The 21526-nt window shown below is 38.6% G+C and overlaps 1 non-coding gene across 1 annotated transcript; it reads right to left on the bottom strand.

Annotated features, from left to right (window-relative positions):
- Nucleotides 1-11079: 11079 nt before the first annotated feature.
- Nucleotides 11080-11185, bottom strand: LOC119511027. The gene has a single exon (XR_005212118.1). It is a non-coding gene; the product is annotated as a U6 spliceosomal RNA (small nuclear RNA).
- Between the last annotated feature and the right edge of the window lie 10341 nt (nucleotides 11186-21526).

Below are 21526 nucleotides of genomic sequence, written 5' to 3' on the forward strand. Positions count from 1 at the left end.
AATTTAGGGACTGTGCAGTTTCCTATAAGCCTGTAACTGCCCAAAAAAGTGAATCAATGCTTCAAATAGAAACAGATATGTATGTTCCTTCTACATAATATGGAAATATATATGGATTATCTCTTTCTCTTCACCCACCACTAGATAATTTCAAATACCTGGTGCTGGAAACCACATATGGTACAATTCTCTATGTTAGATTTTTGCTTTTGCTTCTGTTCTTCAAAATGAGACTCAGGGTTCTCTTGAAATGTCTACACCTGCAGCCTAGAGAAAGTGCCTCAGCCCGGATGGGTTCCTCCAAGAGATGCTCACCCATCTGCTCTCATAAAAGTTTAATGCCAGACAGCAAGCTTGTATATTGTTTTGTTTTAACTTAATTTTTATTTAATCTGTTGTCAAAATCAGACTTCTGCAATCTGGCAACAGGTGCATACATAGTAACAAACAGACAATGTGATCTACCCACACTTCCCAAAGGAAGTGTTCATGGATGCACTGACTTTACACACAGCAACAATTGAACCCTTGCTAGTATACAGTCAGTCCTTGATTCCTAGAGCTTCGCATCTATGTCACCGGGAGCGAGAGTGGAATAGGCCCTTCTTGAGCTGTACAGTTCTCATTACTTAACCAAGGCCAAGCACCAGGGTTTTTGCCTCTCTGTGCTTCTAAAATTCAGAGCCCAGGAGGAGAACTGACCTCATAACCCCACCTCACTGACCCCCAGCCAGTGACAAGAAACACATTTGCTCTAGCCCTTGCTCCCCTGGGAGTCAGGTTTATGTTCAATGCTAACAGCTTCTGGCATACTTTTTTTGTTAATTTGTTTTTGTATTTTTTTGTTTGTTTTTTTTCTGGCATTATTTTAATAATCCTTCTCCTTGGGTAGAAAGTAGACATTTTTACACTGATTTTATGTTGTTATATTTTTCAAGACAGTCCCCTGAGCTTCCAGATCTCATTCTGATTCCCTTCCAGCCTACTCGCAACATGGTACACTGGGTGATTTGTCTTCTTTGTTATTTTTTATCTGTGGATCACGAATAGTTGAATAGCTATACATTCAGGCCCCCTAAATCAGAGAAGGTCCTGACCCTTAGCAAATAGGTCTCCTTCCAAGCAACTCCGCATTATTGAAGTTCCTATCAGGGAAGGCATAGGATATGATTTGATGAAACTTTTGTACTGTGATAGGAGTGCCACTGAAAGTGCTAAGTCCTTGCAACTAATATGTAGTAATTATGTAATTATCATTATTATTCATTATTAAGCAGGGATGGGATCACCTTAAGTATATGAGGCCAAGATTAACATATAGATAGGGTTTATATGATTCCAGTTACAAAGTTTAGAACAATGGGTTTCAACCCTGGGAAGTTTGGGAACAAAAAACAAAACTAGAATTCCACAGGTAACAATACTTCTAAATATTGAAGTAGAGCAAGGCAAAGAAAGAAAGCAACTCATTTTCCCAATCCAGTGGTTCTGACTTCAGTATATATCAGAATAATCTGGAGAGCTTGGTAAAACACGAATTGCTGAGTCCAACCCTCAGAGTGTCTGATTCAGTAGAGCTGGGGTGGAGTCCATTAGTTTTCTTTTCTAACATGTTCCCAGTTAATGCATGGCAACTAACTCTATTTGCAATTAGAATCACCTGGGGACGATTTAAAAGGCACAGAAGTAGTTATCAACTAAATCACAATTCTTGTGGCTGGGTCTGGGCATTTAGCGTTTCTGAGCGCTCCTCAGGTTATGCTAACATGTAGCAAGGTCTAAAAACAACTTCTCTGGAATAAGTCCAGATGCTGCTAGACCTGCTCTCACCTTGGTCCCTCTGTCTTGGACCTTGGTTCTTCCAAGACCTGGTCCAATCAACATCTTAACTTCTCAGATCTAGGCAAGAAATTTATTGAACAGAAACCTCCACATGGTGTTTTGTGCAATGGGCAGTGTAGGAAGATGAAAATCTACCTCAGGGAGAATAAATATCTTCTACATCACATCTCTTTCTTCTCCCCCTCTGCCCTTTCCATGGTAGAGATTAACTTTCTGAGCTCTGTGCTGGACAGTTCAAAGGCTGGATCTGGCAGAGATCAGGCAAGGACATTGAGGTTCCTGCTGTGTGATATTCAGAGAATGATGCACCCCACAGAGTACATTCAGAACCTTCCAGCAGCAAAAGGCAGCAGCTAATTGCTCTATACTGGAGACGCAACTCGAGCCAGAAATGTTGCTGAATTAATTGGCAACTCCATTATTTGTGCTGAAAATAATGGCTTGTTGTGGTGCTGAGACTCAGCTGGAGAGAGCACATCTCAACAGAGTAATTAACCATCTCCCAGCAATCACTGTTCTGGTTTCCCCTCCACAGCTCCTCTTTGCTTCTCACCTCTGCACTCGAGGATGGAAGTAGACTGGAGATAAGGCAGTCAGCACGGATGTTAGCTTAAGAAATATTCTTTTATATATTTTCAACTGACATGAGAAATGCTCTGAGCCTGGGTATGTGGATAGTCAGCTAAATGAGCAAATAAATCATGTAGTCCAAAGGACTCGAGAAATGCTCTGTTTTCTAGAGAAGCCCTAGGGGTTAGTGGCGGGGAGGTGTTTTGGGTCACTTCCTAACTCCTTGACAAATTGGGAAGGATTTAACTGAGTAGAACTCAAATTCATTTTAAGCATCTAAAGGATCTGAGATTTTTGGAATCTGAATGTGTTGGCCTCTGAAATGTTGACGCAGTTCTCTTCGTCTCAGAAAGGAGCTGGAGAGTAGAAGAGTATGAAGCAAGCTTCATTACAAGGGTTTTCTCTTTTTTTTTTCTCAGCCTATTTGGACTTTGTCGAAACCAGAGTTTCTCAATCTGAGAACTCTTGACACTTTGGACTAGATAATTCTTTGTTGTGGTAGCTATGCATTGCAGGAAGTTAGGCAGCATCCCTGTCCTCTACTACTAAATGCTGACAGCATTCTATCCCTCACCCTACCCCCGGCTCCCATGCCACTTTTGGCCACTAAATGTCTCCAGATTGTACCAAATGTCTCCTGGGGGACAAAATCATCCCTGTTGCCAACCATTGGTGTAAAACACATCACCTGTTCCTCCTGACAAGCTTCTTGTGGGTTTGGGTGGTCTGGCATTTCTAGAGGATTTTCTGCTTTAAAAGTCCTTTTCTGTGCATTTGATTTTTTGATCCTTCCAAGTGATATACAAGGTTGATAGGAGAAAAGATGATTCTGGAAATCAGAAGGGAATGAAGGATCTTGCCTACAGCCATATCTCAAGTTCCTGACAGAGTTGGGAAATGAGCTCAGGTCTTGCTATTTGTAACCCTGCACTCTGTCACTATCACCATTTTAAGTGGGCACAAGATCACTGTGGTAGGTTGCACTATGTACCTGGAAAAACACACTTTCTTAATATGAATCCATTCCTGTGGTTGTGAGCCCTTTGTAAATAGGACTTTTTAAAATAACTTTTAAGCTGTGTTCCAAGTGAATGAAGTTGCATCTTAATCCTGTTGCTGAAGAGAAAGCCACGTGGGAGAGTAGGAAGCTGGAAGTCAACGAAACTGAGGAGAGGAGGGGTCATCACTCTGTGCCTTGCCAGGTGACAGAAAAGCCAAGGACCCAAGATCACCAGCAGCCAGCACAAAATACCACCACCTTCAGGGAGAAAGCATCACTTTGCTGATGCCTCAATTTTGGACTTATCCTAGCCTCAAATCCATGAGCCAATAAATTCCTATTGTTAAGCCAACCCATTGTGTGGTATTTGTTTTAGAAGCTGGGAAAATAAGACAACCACCCACCATAGTGTTATATTTACTTTGGGGACTGTGACTGCCTTGAGTCTCTTATGACAATGTCATTAAGATACAATTGTTAATAGGGTGGGATGGGGGAGGATGATTTGCATGTTCTTTTTTACTTCTATTTTTTATTCTTGTTCTGATTCTTTCTGATGTAAGGAAAATGTTCAGAAATAGATTGTAGTGATGAATGCATAATGATATGATTGTACTGTGAACAGTTGATTGTACACCATGAATGACTGTATGGTATGTGAATATATTTCAATAAAACTGAATTTAATTAAAAAAAGATACAATTGTTTCCATTCCAGTGGACTTTCACACTGACTAGAATCTGTAGTTGGTGAAGTGTGTTCCTCCACATATGGTTAAGGCCTATCCATTGTTACACCTACAAGCTTGGAAAGGACAATGTAGGCTGAGGGGAAGTTCTGATATCCTCTCCTGTCTTTACTAGCAAGTCTTTGTCAACTGTATAGTACTTCCCCATGATATTATTGGTATAGTCTTAAGAATCAAAGTGTGTTCATATACTAACCTCTCTTAGCCTTAGTTTTCTCATCCCTAAAGTTATTTTTTAAGATTAAATGTTACGAAGACATTCTTTCCCAAAACCCTGATATCACCTAGTTGTTCACCATTGGTTATAAAAGGAATGTGAGTTGCCTAAGGTGACAGCAGTCCACAGGGAAGTGGAAATAGCCAACATAAAGCCCTGATTTCCTCTCTGCTCAGTCTCTTTCCATGCTATCATTTAAATTAACTAATACCTAACTTAAATCCACTCTTCCGTCTTTCCTAGAGAGGAGGAAGGTAATAGAAGAGGAAAGAATACACCCAGTTGAATGGGTTACTTACTGCAGTCAACAAATAAATATTGGGTGTCTTTTATGCACAAGGTGCTGTGTAATGCCAGCTGTCTTGAGTTGTCTTCTATAAACCACTCCAAGGGTACACGTAAGCCTGAAAGATGCACCTGGGAGGGCATCTGGTTTGTGCATGTGCATAATCTGTTGCTTCTCAGTAAATTTCTATATTTCTACATTTCATGGTTATCCTATTAAATTTTAAGCGTTAGTTTAACTGTACACACATATGCATGTTTATTCACACCAAACCATAGCTCTTGGTAGTCACAATTTTTTCAAGTGGTCCACTCTATTTTTAATCAATTTACAGGGGTTTACACACCAAAAGACTTGAACTGAAACTTTAAATGTTAAAAGACTTTTCTTCTAACTTCAAAGAAACAGCTTTTGCTTCAATATTATTATTGGCTATTTCCAGTAAAAGGAAGAGTAGGTACTAGTGCTGATGAGCTGGGGGGTTTTGTTTTTCCTCTTTTTTTTTTTTTTTCCAAATAAAGACTTGGGGTTTAGTGTAGATGAATTGCTTATTTCCAATGGACATGATTTTGCATAGATATAAAAAGTGCAAAGCTCTTTCACTTTCCAGCTGTTTGAAGGGAGGTCTCCCCTAACTTGATTTGTTGTTTGGAAGGGAGGAAAAGAGAAGGACTTATTAAGAAGGTGGCCTTAACTTACAATGAGATTGGAATTGATGGACCATCTGTTAGCCCCAAGTCTGACCTATATGTCCAAACAATCTGGGACCACTGAATTGATCAAGCAGAAGACTGGACAAAGGAGATTTTTTCCCTCTCTTATTCCTTTTAAATCAAAGTTGGCTCTTCCAGAGTGTCATTTATTACATGTCTTGTGAAGCCTTTTCGTAATCACTCACCCTGAGTAGGAAATATCAGTCAACAAACCATTAAAAAGTAAAGAAAATAAACTTTAAAATTAATTTCAAACTTTAAAAGTATCTGTTGAACTTTATTTTTAAAGGCTACAGTTCTCTGAAAAGCACCTTGGCAGAGGTAAAATCTTTTCTTTCTAAAAAGTTTTTTTTAAAAAACCAAATGAAAACATTGGCATGAGTCTCTGAATCCTTCGGCAAATATAATTTCATTCCTAAGCACTAGCTAAAAGCTAGAAATGAAGAAAATGCTTGTTTATCTTCTTCCTTTGGTATAATAGACCAACAGGGTTTTCACTTTGAGAAATATCAAACTGTTCTAATCCCTCACTGCATAGTTTAATTTACAAATCTCTTATTTGCTTGTTTTTCTTTCCATTCTTTAGCTAGACTACTGAAAACTTAAAATTTTGTATTACCTACTTAGCCCAAAATCTTTTCCTTAATTTTTTTCTTTAAGAATTTCACTGGTGCTTTTTCCATATTTAGTTGGGAAAACGCATAAAGCTTCTGTAGAATGCGTCAGCCCTGTGTTAGGCTTTAATTTATGGGGTGACATTAAAATTTGAAACAAGGTAATTGGCAGAGTAGTGAACACTGTGGGAAATGTTTTACATGAATAAAAAAGGGAAAGTTAGTTAACAAATATTTATTTAACAACTGCTGTGTTCAGAACCCTGTAGAAGCTTAATGGATAAGAAGGGGGTAAAAAGAAAATAGAAGTGCTGAGAGGCTTGCTCCACAGGAGGTGGGAGCCTGAGGTCAGGAAATTGTTAACATAATTTACAAAGTCATATGACAAGGTGCAAATTATATAACACAAACCAGAACGAAATAAACTAAGCAAAATAAGATGGCCAGGTGAGTATCAGCTTTAGTCCAATACACAGAGCATAAAGCAAAACAGAATCTCTCACCTTTGAAAGTGGAAAATGCACTCTTTAGGGGATTTTGCTGCTGAACAATGCATAAGCCAGCCCCCGTCTATTAATGTATTTTTCCAATTTAAGTTATGAAAGCTTTAGTTTTAGTTTAATTTTCAAAGAACCAATGGTTCCTTAAAAAAATAATAGCTACCATCATTGAACCCTTAGAATATACTCTGCTAAGCACTTTACAGAAACTATCTCTTGTATCTCATGACAATCTTATCAGGCAGGAATGACAGTTTTGCCCATTTACTAATAAGGAAAATGTGGTTTGGAAAGGCTAAGTAACAGAGCTGGGATTTCCATCAATAAAACATTTCACTGCTACTCTAGTGCTTTCCTAACTCATCTCCAGTGAATAACAAACATGATTTTATGTGAATTACTTTTGAGGAAGGCCAGTTTCATCTTCCTCTCTATGTTTGTTTTCTTCTTGTTTTGCATTTATAGGCTGACTTTTTCTTGACCTCATATTCAGATTCTGAATTTGCTTTCATCCCACAAGAACCACATGGATCTGAAGGACCTGGACCACTGCTTCTTGTTATCCTGATGAGCCTGTTCATTGGATTGCTCTTTAGTAGAGCGAGTTGGACAAAACAATCAACACCTTCAATGTTTTCGTGGGTAATGCTACTGTTGAATGCCCGATTTTTCACTAACAGTAACCAACACCAAATCCCCCAAATGGTACCTCTCAGCTGGATAGGATGATTACATTGGAGCTCTTACATCCTGGAGAAATATATGATTTGTCTTCACTAGAGGAGACATATTTTTTTAAATTGGTTATCTCTTTTTGCCTGCCATGCTTCTATCAACATCAATTTCCCTTCACTTACAGGATACCTTACTCACCATCATGGTATCTAACACTTCATAGCTTCTGACCAAGAAACACACAAATAGTGAAAATACAAGGCTTTAGGTACTATTTTTCTCTTAGCCGGAGTACAAAGCATAGCAGAGAGCATGCAGCTCTCACTATGCTAGTAAAGATGTACTTGCAATATTTTTAAATTATCCTTATCCTTTAACTGGACTCTGTTGGCTTAAAAATATCCATAGTCAAGGTAGAACTCTTTCAGCATGAGAGAAAACAATAATTCCATTGAGATTAAGCTGAGATGGCCAACTGGCCAGATACCTCAACAGCCAAAACTGATGGGAGAAAATGGCCACAATATGCCACGCCCTTACCGAAAGAAATTCTCAAATACCTAGGTCCCTACCTGAGATTCTATAAAAGATGCACTCACTAAGTTTTATCTTTTAGAAACTTAAATCCACCAGAGTGTTCCTATACCAGACAAGTCCTAAAACCCAGAGACAACAGCCTCTTTAAAATCAACTACCAGATGCAGCCCCTTTCTCCATACTGTCGACACCCCCTTTCAATATGAACAAGTTAGGGTGCTCACTGCCTAGACCCCTGAAAATGGAGAAAGAGATTAAGTGAAAGGAAGGGGTAGCAAAAAACAAGATAAGATTTAACAAAGGTCTATGAATACTGAAACTATATATAATTAAATACATTGTTTTGAACGCTGGGGTGTTGGAATGGCTAGAGGGAGGTAAATGACATGGTGGAACTGTAGCCTATAGCATCCTTGGGGAGTTGCTCTATAGCTGCTTGTTGAATTGTGCCTTGAAGGTCTTCACCTTTCTGTATATGCCTTGTATTGCATAATAAGGAAGGAACTGAAACTGTGGAACTGTAACTCATAACAATTTTTGAAATTACCCATATAACTGCTTGTTAAGCTGTACTTCAAGAGAGGACACCTTTCTGTATGTATGCTGTATTTTCCAATAATGGAAAGGGCTGAAGTTGTGGAACTGTGACCTATGATAGTCTTTGAAATTTGCTAACTACTTGTGAAATCATACTTTGAAAGTTATCACTGTTATGTATATATGTTAAAGTTCACAATAAAAAAAATGGTGGAAGAGGTTATGGTGCTACCAAGGATGATTACTTTTCACTGTCAATGGAGTTTAAGGTTGCTATTATATAATGGAAGCAAGGAAGAGGGTGGATGGATCTTTGGGGATCCCATGAGGAAGTAGTGCTGCTTTATTCAGGAGTACATTTTTTTTTTAATTTTATTGTGGGTTTACAGAACAATCATGCATAATATACAGGACTCCCATACACCACTCCACCATAAACACCCTGTAATGGTGCAAAACATTTGTTACAATTGATAGCCCATATTGCAATTGCACCACTAACTTAAGTCCATGGTTTAACCAGGGCTCGATGTTTGTGTAGTATAGTTCAATGATTGTTGTTGTTGTTTTTAAGTTTTATTCTGTTACTATATATATAACATTTCTCGTTTTAATTATATTCAGATATATATTTCAGTGCTGTTAATTGTGTTCACAATGTTGTGCTACCATCACCACCATCTATTACCAAAACATTTCCATCATTCCAAATAGGAACCCTGTACATTTTAAGCCTTAACTTCCCATTCTCTTTCTCTACCCCTTTCACTGGTAACCTATATTCTAGATTCTGACTGTATGAGTTTGTTTAATCTAATTGTTTCAAATCAGTCAGATCATTAAATGTTTGTTCTTTTGTGTCTGGTTTACTTCACTCAACATGATGTCTTCAAGGTTCATCCATGTTGTCACATGTATCAGGACTTCATTCCTTTTTAAAGAGGAATAATATTACATCAAATGTAAATACCACATTTTATTTGTCCTTTCATCCGTTGATGGTCACTGAGGTTGCTCCCATCTTTTGGCAATTGTGAATAATGCAGCTATAAACATCAGTGTGCAAATATCTATTAGAATCCCTGCTTTCAATCCATTTGCGTATATACCTAGTAGTGGGATTGCCAGGTCTTAAGGTTCTATACCTAGCTTTGTGAGGAACCACCAGACTATCTTCCACAGCAGCTGCACCATTTTACATTTCCACTAGCAATAAATGAGTGTTCCTATTTCTTCATGGTCTCTGCCACACTTGTTCTTTTGCACTTTATTTAATAGCAGCCATTCTAACAGGTGTGAAATGATATCTCATGGTTTTTATTTGCATTTCCTTGACAGCTAATGATGTTGAGCATATTTTCCTGTGCTTCTGGCCATTTGTATATCTTCTTTGGAGATATGTCTGTTCAAGTCTTTTGCCCATTTTTAAATTTGGTTATTTGTCCTTTTGTTGTTAAGTTGAAGGCTTTCTATATATATTCTGATATTAATCCTTTTTTGGATATGTGGTTTCCAAATATCTTCTCCTGTTGTGTAGGTTGTCATTTTATTTTCATGATAAAGTCCTTTGAAGGAACAAAAGTTTTTACTTCTGAGGAGGTCTCATTTATCTATTTCTTCTTTTGCTGCTTGTGCTTTGAGTGTAAAGACTAAGAAACCATTGCCTAACATAAGGTCTTAAAGATGGTCCCCTATGTTTTATTCTAGGAATTTGATAGTTCTAACTCTTAAATTAAAGTCTTTGATCCATTTTGATTTGATTTTTGTATACGGTGTTAGGTAGGGGTCCTCTTTTTTTTGCAAATGAAGATCCAGTTTACCCAGCACCATTTATTGAAGAGCCTATTCTTTCAAAAAGGAGTTTGTCACCTTATAAAAAATCAGTTGGCTGTAAATGTGAAGATTGATTTCTGAGCTCTCAATTCTATTCCATTGATTTAATATGTCTGTCCTTGTGCCAGTACTATGCTGTTTGTAATAAGTTTTGTAATAAGATTTAAGGTTAGGAAATGTGAGTCCTCCAATTTCTTTCTTCTTTTTCAAAGTGGCTTCAGCTCTTCAGGGACTCTTAAACTTTCATATAAATTTGATCATTGGCGTTTCCATTTCCGCAAAGAAGGTTTTTGGAATTTTGATTGGGATTATATTGAATCTATAAAGTGTTTTGGGTAGTATAGACATCATAATGGTAGTCTTCCAATCCATGAATACAGAATATCCTTCCATTTATTTTGGTCTTTTTAGATTTCCTTTCCTGTTTTGTAGTTTTCTTTGTACAAATCCTTTACATCCTAGGTTAAATTTATTCCTAGATATTTGATTCTGTTAGTTGCTATTATAAAAGGAATTTTTTTTTCTTGATTACCTCCTCACATTGCCCCTCCCACTTTGCTGAATTGATGCATTAGCTTCAGGTGGTTTGTTTGATACAAATTTAACTTCAATAGCAAGTAAAAAAATTTTCCTGTACCTTTCTGTCCCCACTACCATTTTTTGTACTTGTTACTACTTGTACCTTTGAACACAGTATGTCCAAAAACATTGATATGTAATTACTTTTTATGCATTTGCATTTTAGCACCTGTAGGATGTAAGAAGTAGAGTTACACACCAAACAATACAATACAGCAATACTGGCATTTATAATTACCCAAATGGTTTCCTTTACTGCAGGTCTTTATTTATGTTGCTTTGAACCACTGTCTGGTGTCCTTTCCTTTCAGTCTAAAGAATTTCCTTTAGAATTGCTTGTAGGGCCAGTCTAGTGGTGATGAACTCCCTCAGTATGTGTTTAAATAAGAATTGTCTTAATCTCTCCTTCATTTTTCTTTCTTTCTTTTTTAATATAGAATGCTTCGCAAATTTGCATGTCATCTTTGCACAGGGGCCATGCTATCTTCTCTGTATCGTTCCAATTTTAGTATATGTGCTGCCGAAGAGAGCACTCTCCCTCATTTTTGAAAGTCAGTCTTGCCAGATATAAAATACTTGTTAGTGGTTGTTTTCTTCAACACTTTAAGTATTTCAATCCACTTCCTTCTGGCCTTCATGGTTTCTAATGAGAAATTGGCACTCAATCTAATTGGGACTCCCTTGTATGCAGCACATTGCTTTTCTCTTGCAGCTTTCAGAATTTTTTCCTTGTCCTTTGCATTTGATAGTATAATAATATATGATGGGGTGTGTTTTTCTGCATGTTTATCCTGTTTGGTATCCTCTGAGCTTCTTGAATGTGCACATTCACATCTTGTCCTAAGTTTGGTAAGTTCTCTGTCAGTATTTCTTTGACTATTCCTTCTACCCCTTTTTTTCTTTCTTCTTCTTGGACTCACATAATGCATATATCATTGTACTTGGTTGTGTCTCATAGCTGTTTTAGACTACTTTTCCTTTTTATATTTCTCTTTTCTTTCTGCTCCTTAGTCTGACTCATTTCAAGTGTATTATCTTCAAGTTCATCGATTATTTCTTCTGCCAACTCCAGTCTGCGCTCCTGAAACCCTCCTAGACACTTTTATTTCAATTATTGTGGTCTTCAACTCCAGTAGTTCTCTTTGGTTCCTTTTTAAAATTTTTATCTCTTTACGAAGTTTCTCATATTGCTTTTCATTGTTTTCCTGATATCCTTCAGTTCTTTCTTTGTAATTTCCTTCATTTCCGTGAGCATTTTTTTTTTTTGGTGAATAATAAAAAAGATAACAATAAGAAGAAAAATAAAGTGTCATACAATACAATATATTAGTAAGGCTCCTTGAGCACTTTTAAGATCTCTTTTTTTGAAGGCTTTGTTTGGTATGTCCACATTCTCATCTTCTTCATTGGTGTTTTTTGTATTTGTAGCCTCTTCCTTTGGATGGGCCACCATTTCCTGCTTCGTTGTCCTTCACTCTTTTTTTGCACACTGTACATTTTAATATTTTAAAATGCTAACTCTGGGATTTACTCCCTGGGAGTCTGTTTCTTGACTTGGTAACTAGCTGGTGATAAGAAAGAGATTTTATTTAGCTTAAACCCTCCTATCAGGAAGGTCTGCCCAAGATAAATGTAGTGTGTGGGGTTTTCCCTGTCTTTTTGGGCCTCTATCTTGTCCTTGTCCTAGGCATATGTTCATTAGTTGTTTCAGAGTACCAGCTTTTATAGGAGTTTTGTTGTCCCATCTGCTTTCCAGGAGAAAGACCTCCCTCTCTCTGATATTTGAAGCCAGCAGGTCTTTGCTCCAGACCATCCACCTCCTTAGTGTTTTTTTTTTCTTTTTTTTATTATTCATTTTATTGAGATATATTCACATACCACACAGTCATACAAAACAAATCGTACATTTGATTGTTCACAGTACCATTACGTAGCTATACATTCATTACCAAAATCAATCCCCAACACCCTCATTACTATACACACAAAAATAACCAGAATAATAATTAAAGTGAAAAGGAGCAACTAAAGTAAAAAAGAACACTGGGCACCCTTGTCTGTTTGTTTGTTTGTTTCCTTCCCCCACCTTTCCACTCATCCATGCACAAACTAGAAAAACGGGAGTGTGATCCCTATGGCTCCCCCCAATCCCACTGCCCCCCTCATAAGCCACATTTTTATACAATTGTCTTCAAGATTCATGGGTTCTGGGTTGTAGTTTGATAGTTTCAGGTATCTACCACCAGCTACCCCAATTCATTAGAACCTAAAAAAGGATTGTCTATATTGTGCATAAGAGTGCCCACCAGAGTGACCTCTCGGCTCCTTTTGGAATCTCTCTGCCACTGAAGCTTATTTCATTTCCTTTCATTTCCCCCTTTTGGTCAAGAAGATGTTCTCCATCTCAGGATGTCAGGTCTAGATTCCTCTCCAGGAGACATACTCCACGTTGCCAGGGAGATTCACTCCCCTGGGTGTCAGATCCCACGTAGGGGGGAGGGCAGTGATTTCACCTTTCAAGTTGGCTTAGGCAGAGAGAGAGGGCCACATCTGAGCAACAAAGAGGCATTCGGGAGGAGGCTCTTAGGCACAATTACAGGGAGGCCTAGCCTCTCCTTTGCAGCAACCGTCTTCCCAAGGGCAAATTCCGTGGTAGAGGGCTCAGTCCATCAAACCACCAGTCCCCTATGTCTGTGGTCATGTTAGCAACCATCAAGGTAGGACAGGCCAATACCCCTGCATTCTCCACCAGCTCCTCAAGGGGACTATGCATATTTTTTTCCTTGGTTTTTTGTTTTTTGTTTTTTTTTTTTTTAACTTCTTTTTTCCTAAATCAACTGTATGGAAAAAAAAAAAAAAAAAAAAAAAAAAAACATACAATAAAAGAACATTTCAAAGAGACCATAACAAGGGAGTAAGAAAAAGACAACTAACCTAAGATAACTATTTCCAACGTGTTCTTACTCTACCCCAAGAAAGTAACCTAATATAGCAACATTTCTGTAAACCTGGTCCCACCATACCCATCAGAAATCAACAGACCACAGTCATTCCTGGGCATTCCCAGAACATTAAATTTACCCATGATAGCTTATCTGTTCTTCTTGGATTATTGTTCCCCCTTCCTTAATTGCTCTCTATCGCTAGTTCCCCTATATTCTACATTATAAGCCATTTGTTTTACATTTTTCAAAGTTCACATTAGTGGTAGCATATAATATTTCTCTTTTTGTGCCTGGCTTATTTCGCTTAGCATTATGTCTTCAAGGTTCATCCATGTTGTCATATGTTTCACGAGATCGTTCCTTCTTACTGCCGCGTAGTATTCCATCGTGTGTATATACCACATTTTATTTATCCACTCATCTGTTGAAGGACATTTGGGTTGTTTCCATCTTTTGGCAATTGTGAATAATGCTGCTATGAACATTGGCGTGCAGATATCTGTTCGTGTCACTGCTTTCCGATCTTCCGGGTATATACCGAGAAGTGCAATCGCTGGATCGAATGGTAACTCTATATCTAGTTTTCTAAGGAACTGCCAGACTGACTTCCAGAGTGGCTGAACGATTATACAGTCCCACCAACAGTGAATAAGAGTTCCAATTTCTCCACATCCCCTCCAGCATTTGTAGTTTCCTGTTTGTTTAATGGCAGCCATTCTAACCGGTGTTAGATGGTATCTCATTGTGGTCTTAATTTGCATCTCTCTAATAGCTAGTGAAGCTGAACATTTTTTCATGTGTTTCTTGGCCATTTGTATTTCCTCTTCAGAGAACTGTCTTTTCATATCTTTTGCCCATTTTATAATTGGCCTGTCTGTACTATCGTCATTGAGTTGTAGGATTTCTTTGTATATGCAAGATATCAGTCTTTTGTCAGATGCATGGTTTCCAAAAATTTTTTCCCATTGAGTTGGCTGCCTCTTTACCTTTTTGAGAAATTCCTTTGAGGTGCAGAAACTTCTAAGCTTGAGGAGTTCCCATTTATCTATTTTTTCTTTTGTTGCTTGTGCTTTGGGTGTAAAGTCTAGGAAGTGGCCACCTAATACAAGGTCTTGAAGATGTTTTCCTACATTATCTTCTAGGAGTTTTATGGTACTTTCTTTTATATTGAGATCTTTGGTCCATTTTGAGTTAATTTTTGTGTAGGGGGTGAGGTAGGGGTCCTCTTTCATTCTTTTGGATATGGATATCCAACTCTCCCAGCCCCATTTGTTGAAAAGACCATTATGACCCAGTTCAGTGACTTTGGGGGCCTTATCAAAGATCAGTCGGCCACAGATCTGGGGGTCTATCTTCGAATTCTCAATTCGATTCCATTGATCTATATGTCTATCTTTGTGCCAGTACCATGCTGTTTTGGCAACTGTGGCTTTATAATAAGCTTCAAAGTCAGGGAGTGTAAGTCCTCCCACTTCGTTTTTCTTTTTTAGAGTGTCTTTAGCAATTCTAGGCATCTTCCCTTTCCAAATAAATTTGATAACTAGCTTTTCCAAGTCTGCAAAGTAGGTTGTTGGAATTTTGATTGGGATTGCATTGAATCTGTAGATGAGGTTAGCCTTCATCTTAATGACATTTAGCCTTCCTATCCATGAACATGGAATATTCTTCCATCTTTTAAGGTCCCCTTCTATTTCTTTTAATAGAGTTATGTAGTTTTCTTTGTATACGTCTTTTACATCTTTGGTTGAGTTTATTCCCAGGTACTTGATTTTTTTAGTTGCTATTGAAAATGGTATCTTTTTCTTGAGTGTCTCTTCAGTTTGTTCATTTCTAGCATATAGAAACATTACTGACTTGTGTGCATAAATCTTGTATCCCGCTACTTTGCTAAATTTGTTTATTAGCTCTAGTAGCTGTATCGTCGATTTCTCAGGGTTTTCCCAATATAAGATCATATCATCTGCAAACAATGACAGTTTTACTTCTTCCTTTCCAATTTGGATGCCTTTTATTTCTTTGTCTTGCTGGATTGCCCTGGCTAGCACTTCTAGCACAATGTTGAATAACAGTGGTGATAGTGGGCATCCTTGTCTTGTTCCTGATCTTAGGGGGAAGGCTTTCAGTCTCTCACCATTGAGTACTATGCTGGCTGTGGGTTTTTCATATATGCTCTTTATCATATTGAGGAAGTTTCCTTCAATTCCTACCTTTTGAAGTGTTTTTATCAAAAAGGGATGTTGGATTTTGTCGAATGCTTTTTCAGCATCTATTGAGATGATCATTTGATTTTTCCCTTTTGATTTGTTAATGTGTTGTAATACATTGATTGATTTTCTTATGTTGAACCATCCTTGCATGCCTGGAATGAACCCCACTTGGTCATGGTGTATGATTTTTTTAATGTGTCTTTGGATTCGATTTGCAAGTATTTTGTTGAGGATTTTTGCATCTATATTCATTAGGGAGATTGGCCTGTAGTTTTCCTTTTTTGTAGCATCTTTGCGTGCTTTTGGTATTAGATTGATGTTAGCTTCATAAAATGAGTTAGGTAGTGTTCCATTTTCTTCAATGTTTTGAAAGAGTTTAAGTAAGATTGGTGTCAGTTCTTTCTGGAAAGTTTGGCAGAATTCTCCTGTGAAGCCATCTGGCCCTGGGCATTTATTTGTGGGAAGCTTTTTGGTGACTGATTGGATCCCTTTGATTGTGATTGGTTGGCTGAGGTCTTCTCTTTCTTCTCTGGTCAGTCTAGGTTGTTCATATGTTTCCAGGAAATTGTCCATTTCCTCTACATTATCCAGTTTGTTGCCATACAGTTGTTCATAGTACCCTCTTATAATTTTTTTAATTTCCTCAGGATCTGCAGTAATGTCACCTTTCTCATTCATTATTTTGTTTATATGGGTCTTCTCTCTTTTTGATTTTGTCAGTCTAGCTAGGGGCTTGTCGATCTTGTTGATCTTCTCAAAGAACCAACTTTTGGTGTTATTTATCCTCTCTGTTGTTTTTTTGTTCTCTATGTCATTTATTTCGGCTTTAATCCTTGTTATTTCTTTTCTTCTACTTGGTTTAGGATTGGTTTGCTGTTCATTTTCTAGCTTCTTCAGTTGATCCATTAGTTCTTTGATTTTGGCTCTTTCTTCCTTTTTAATATATGTGTTTAGTGCTATAAATTTCCCCCCTCAGTACCGCTTTTGCTGCATCCCATAGGTTTTGGTATGTTGTGTTCTCATTTTCATTCGTCTCTAAATATTTAGCAATTTCTCTTGCTATTTCTTCTTTAACCCACTGATTGTTTAGGAGTGTGTTGTTTAACCTCCAGGTATTTGTGAATTTTCTAAGTCTCTTAGGGTTATTGACTTCTAATTGTATTCCATTGTGGTCAGAGAATGTGCTTTGAATAATTTCAATCTTTTTAAATTTATTGAGGCTTGTTTTATGCCCCAGCATATGATCTATTCTGGAGAAAGTTCCATGAGCACTAGAGAAGTATGTGTATCCTGGTGATTTGGGATGTAATGTTCTATATATGTCTGTTAAATCCAATTCATTTATCAGATTGTTTAGGTTTTCAATTTCCTTATTGGTCCTCTGTCTGTTTGATTTATCTATAGGAGAGAGTGATGTGTTGAAGTCTCCCACAATTATTGTGGAAACATCAATTGCTTCCTTTAGTTTTGCCAGTGTTTCTCTCATGTATTTTGTGGCACCTTGATTGCGTGCATAAACATTTATGATTGTTATTTCTTCTTGTTGAATTGCCCCTTTTATTAGTATGTAGTGACCTTCTTTGTCTCTCAAAATATCCCTGCATTTAAAGTCTATTTTATCTGAGATTAATATTGCTACACCTGCTTTCTTTTGGCTGTAGCTGGCATGAAATATTTTTTTCCATCCTTTCACTTTCAATTTCTTTGTGTCCCTGTGTCTAAGATGAGTCTCTTGTATGCAACATATTGATGGTTCATTTTTTTTTGATCCATTCTGCAAATCTATACCTTTTAATTGGTGAGTTTAATCTATTTCCATTCAACATTATTACCGTGAAGGCATTTCTTGAATCAGCCATCTTATCCTTTGGTTTATGTTTGTCATATATATTTTTCCCCTCTCTCTATTAATATCCTTTAATGTACCCATACCGAATCTCTTTAGTACTGAACCTTTCTCCATGTCTCTCTCTCCTTTCTTTGTTTCTCTGTCTGTAGGGCTCTGTTTAGTATCTCCAGTAGGGCAGGCCTCTTGTTAGCAAACTCTCTCAGCATTTGTTTGTCTGTGAAAATTTTAAGATCTCCCTCAAATTTGAAGGAGAGCTTTGCTGGATAAAGTATTCTTGGTTGGAAATGTTTCTCACTCAGGATTTTAAATATGTTGTGCCACTGCCTTCTCGCCTCCATGGTGGCTGCTGTGTAGTCACTACTTAGTGTTATGCTGTTTCCTTTGTATGTGGTGAATTGCTTTTCTCTTGCTGCTTTCAGAACTTGCTCCTTCTCTTCCATATTTGACAGTGTGATCAGAATATTTCTTGGAGTGGGTTTATTTGGATTTATTCTATTTGGAGTTCGCTGGGCATTTATGATTTGTGTATTTATGGTGTTTAGAGGATTTGGGAAGTTTTCCCCAACAATTTCTTTGAATACTCTTCCTAGACTTTTACCCTTTTCTTCTCCTTCTGGGACACCAATGAGTCTTATATTTGGACGTTTTATATTATCTATCAAATCCCTGAGGTCCATTTTGATTTTTTCGATTTTTTTCCCCATTCTTTCTTTTGTGCTTTCATTTTCCGTTCTGTCATCTTCCAGGTCACTGATTCGTCATTCAGCTTCCTCTAGTCTAGTACTATGAGTATCCAGAATCTTTTTAATTTGGTCAACAGTTTCTTTAATTTCCATAAGATCATCTATTTTTTTTATGTAGTCTTGCAATGTCTTCTTTATTCTCTTCTAGGGTCTTCTTGATGTCCCTTATATCCTGTTCCATGCTCTTCTTGATGTCCTTTATATCCCGTGCCATGGTCTCATCATTCATCTTTAGTTCTTTAATTAGTTGCTCTAAGTACTGTATTTCTTCTGATCTTTTGATTTGGGTGCTTGGGCTTAGGTTATCCATATCTTCTGGGTTTTTCATATGCTTTAAAATTTCCTGTTGTTTTTGGCCTCTTGGCATTTGCTTAACTTGGTAGGGTTCTTTTAGGATTTGTAGACCAATTGAAATCCTTATCTCTAATTTGTCAGGTCTACAACTTCGTGGAGTACACTTTCTGTGACTAACCAGCAGGTGGTGTCCACAAGCCACCTGTTTCCCTCAAGGCAGTTCTCCCCCACTTTGCCTCTGTGGTGAGTGGGGGAGTAAGTCTTGTGGGGTCCAGTTAGTGTACCAAGCTTGCGTGTGTAGTTGGTGTTGCCCGCCCTGTATAAGGGGCGTGTGTCTGGGCGGTCAGGGAGGGGGGCGGCTCTAAGAACCAAATCTCCCTGGTGTTCCTGGAGTTTTAAAGCTGCTGCAATAGCCTAATCCTTCAGTTCAGTCCTGCCACAGTTTGTCTCTGCCACTGACCCACAAGTCCTTGGTATTGGCATGTGGCCCCTGAGACTTGTGAATGGGTCCCTCTTCCAGGCCTTGCACCCCCTGGTCCTCTGTTGAGGGATGACTGTGCTATGTCACAGATGAGTGCCGTCCCCCCAGGGTGGTTCTGGGCTGCCGGTCTGTGTAGGGAGGCTCCCAGTCTGCTGAAATGATGTCTGAATGGGGCTTGTTAATTCCCACTGCTCCACCTTCCCAAGTCTGGGACAACCAGCTGAGGGTGCAGGGAAGGCTAATGTCCACACCCAATTTTGTGGTGTATGCGTGTTATTTGAAGCACTTCCGTCACACTGGGTTGTCTGGGGCAGCTCTGGGCTATGGGGCCGGTGACGGGCAGGAGTGTTTCCTGTCCACCAGGATGATGGCTGTAAGAGGATGCCCCCCTTTTCTTGGGAAGTTGTGGTGTTTAGTGAATTTTCTCAGCCACTGGATTATTGCCTTTTGTCTCAGAGCTCTCAGTTCTGCTCTTGTCTTGACCTGCCCAAATTGCAAGTCTTTGAGGCTTTCTGTATTGGGCTTAGATTTCGCTGATCTCAGCAGTTCCACGTTTTCATTAGTGTTGTATGAAGTATGCCCAAAGTCAGATTGCTCTGCGGTGTCCAGTCCACGCAGTTCCTGGCTTTCTACCTACTTCCCTGGAGGATTAACTAAAACATACACCTCACCAATCCACCATCTTGCGCCGCCTCTCCTTAGTGTTTTACACTCCTTTTGTTGGCTCATGCTGCTTTTGCCTGGAGGACAAATTCTGGGAGATTAAGAAGGGTGTCAAAATCTTCACCAAAATCTTCTCTGACACTGCCAATGCTGAGCTTTCCTGGCCTGCCCAGCAAATTCAGCCCTTCAGCTAACTGTCTCCCACAGCCCTGAGGCACCTCTGTGTCTTTAAATCTCCACAGCCTCCTGCCCTGTCTGGGGAGAGTTGAAACAATGGCTGCCTCTGCCTTTGCCAAGGTAGGTTGAAACAACAGCTGCCCTCAGAGCCAAGACCCAGTAATCTGAATTAGCTAATCAAAGCCATAATCAGCAACTGACCATGCTCACTCCTGGTCTTGGGGAAGGGGATTTTTATGTCCTTTTCTGACACCAGCAGCTATCCAAGGACTGGATCCTGTAGTGGCCTGCTATGAGGGTGGGAGATGGGGACTGGTAGCTACAATGCAAACAGCAATTTACAGTTCTTTACAGTAATTTATCAGTCTCATCTTCCCACTCTTCCCTGACACTGTACAGTGTCCTTCTGGCCACTGGAGTTTCAAAAATGGTTGTTTCTGATACCTACTGTCTGTTTCTAATTGTTTTGGTGGAAGGACTGAGTCCTGGAGCTCCCTGTTCCACCATCTTTCCTGCAAGTCTCTGCCCTCAGGGGTAACTTTTAATGGAAAATGAAGAATCCCATGTATGCAAAGCCAACAAAAGCCCACATCTCCTGGGGAAACATTCAGTTGACATACTCACCGAAAGCAATTAGAATATGGAGCCAATAGTGGCAAAAGATAATCATAAGTACTAATTATGCTCTTGGGACTCGTTACAGAAACAGAAACTATAGCATCTCCTAGTTGTTTTTTTTTTGTTTGTTTGCATTTTGTTGTCATCATTGTTTTGTTTCACCATGTGTATATATGCATATATATTCATCTCTTGTAATTAATTTTCTTCTTTGCTCCTCCTTTGCCCCATTATTTGATATACAGTGGCATATTGATGGTTGACTGTACAGTACAGTCCATGGTTAGAGAACATTACGGTAGGATCAGTGTGGTGGCCATAACAATACTCCCCACCATTCCCCAACCACAGGAAGTATAATTGCTGTGCTCTAACATCCAAAGCTCTTTTAGAGCTGAGGCCATCCTTTCCATGCACTGTTCCCAGAGAATTACTGAGCATGATAGCATTACTAAAATTGGCCCTTTGTTAGTAGACATGGGTTTCTGTGAATGCCCATCTTCAGCTTAGGAGTCCCTAGTGGCCTTGCCAAACTTTCTTTAGACTGTACCTTAGGCTAGGATGCTTCCATTCAAACTTCCTTCCTACTCTCCTTCACCAGTGTAGGATGGGGAGAGAGGACAGAATTGTACTTGATGGCTCTCTTATCCTCTCCCAGCTCCCACCTCATTTTCTTCCACAGGAATTTCTCCTAATAAAATCCTTGTGTATTTAATTCCATCTTGGCCTCTGTATTTCAGATTAACACAGTCATCCATAGGATAAGAGGAAGAATAAACATCATGCAGAGATTCTGGACTTAGAAATGGATATGGTAACTGATGAGTTTTGAGGCTAAACTTCTTTGGTGAGGGATTAAGAGGCTTGTATGATGGATGATTACATTAAATTAAGTAA

This window comes from Choloepus didactylus, chromosome 15, assembly GCF_015220235.1.
Source record: "Choloepus didactylus isolate mChoDid1 chromosome 15, mChoDid1.pri, whole genome shotgun sequence".
NCBI lineage: Eukaryota > Metazoa > Chordata > Mammalia > Pilosa > Megalonychidae > Choloepus > Choloepus didactylus.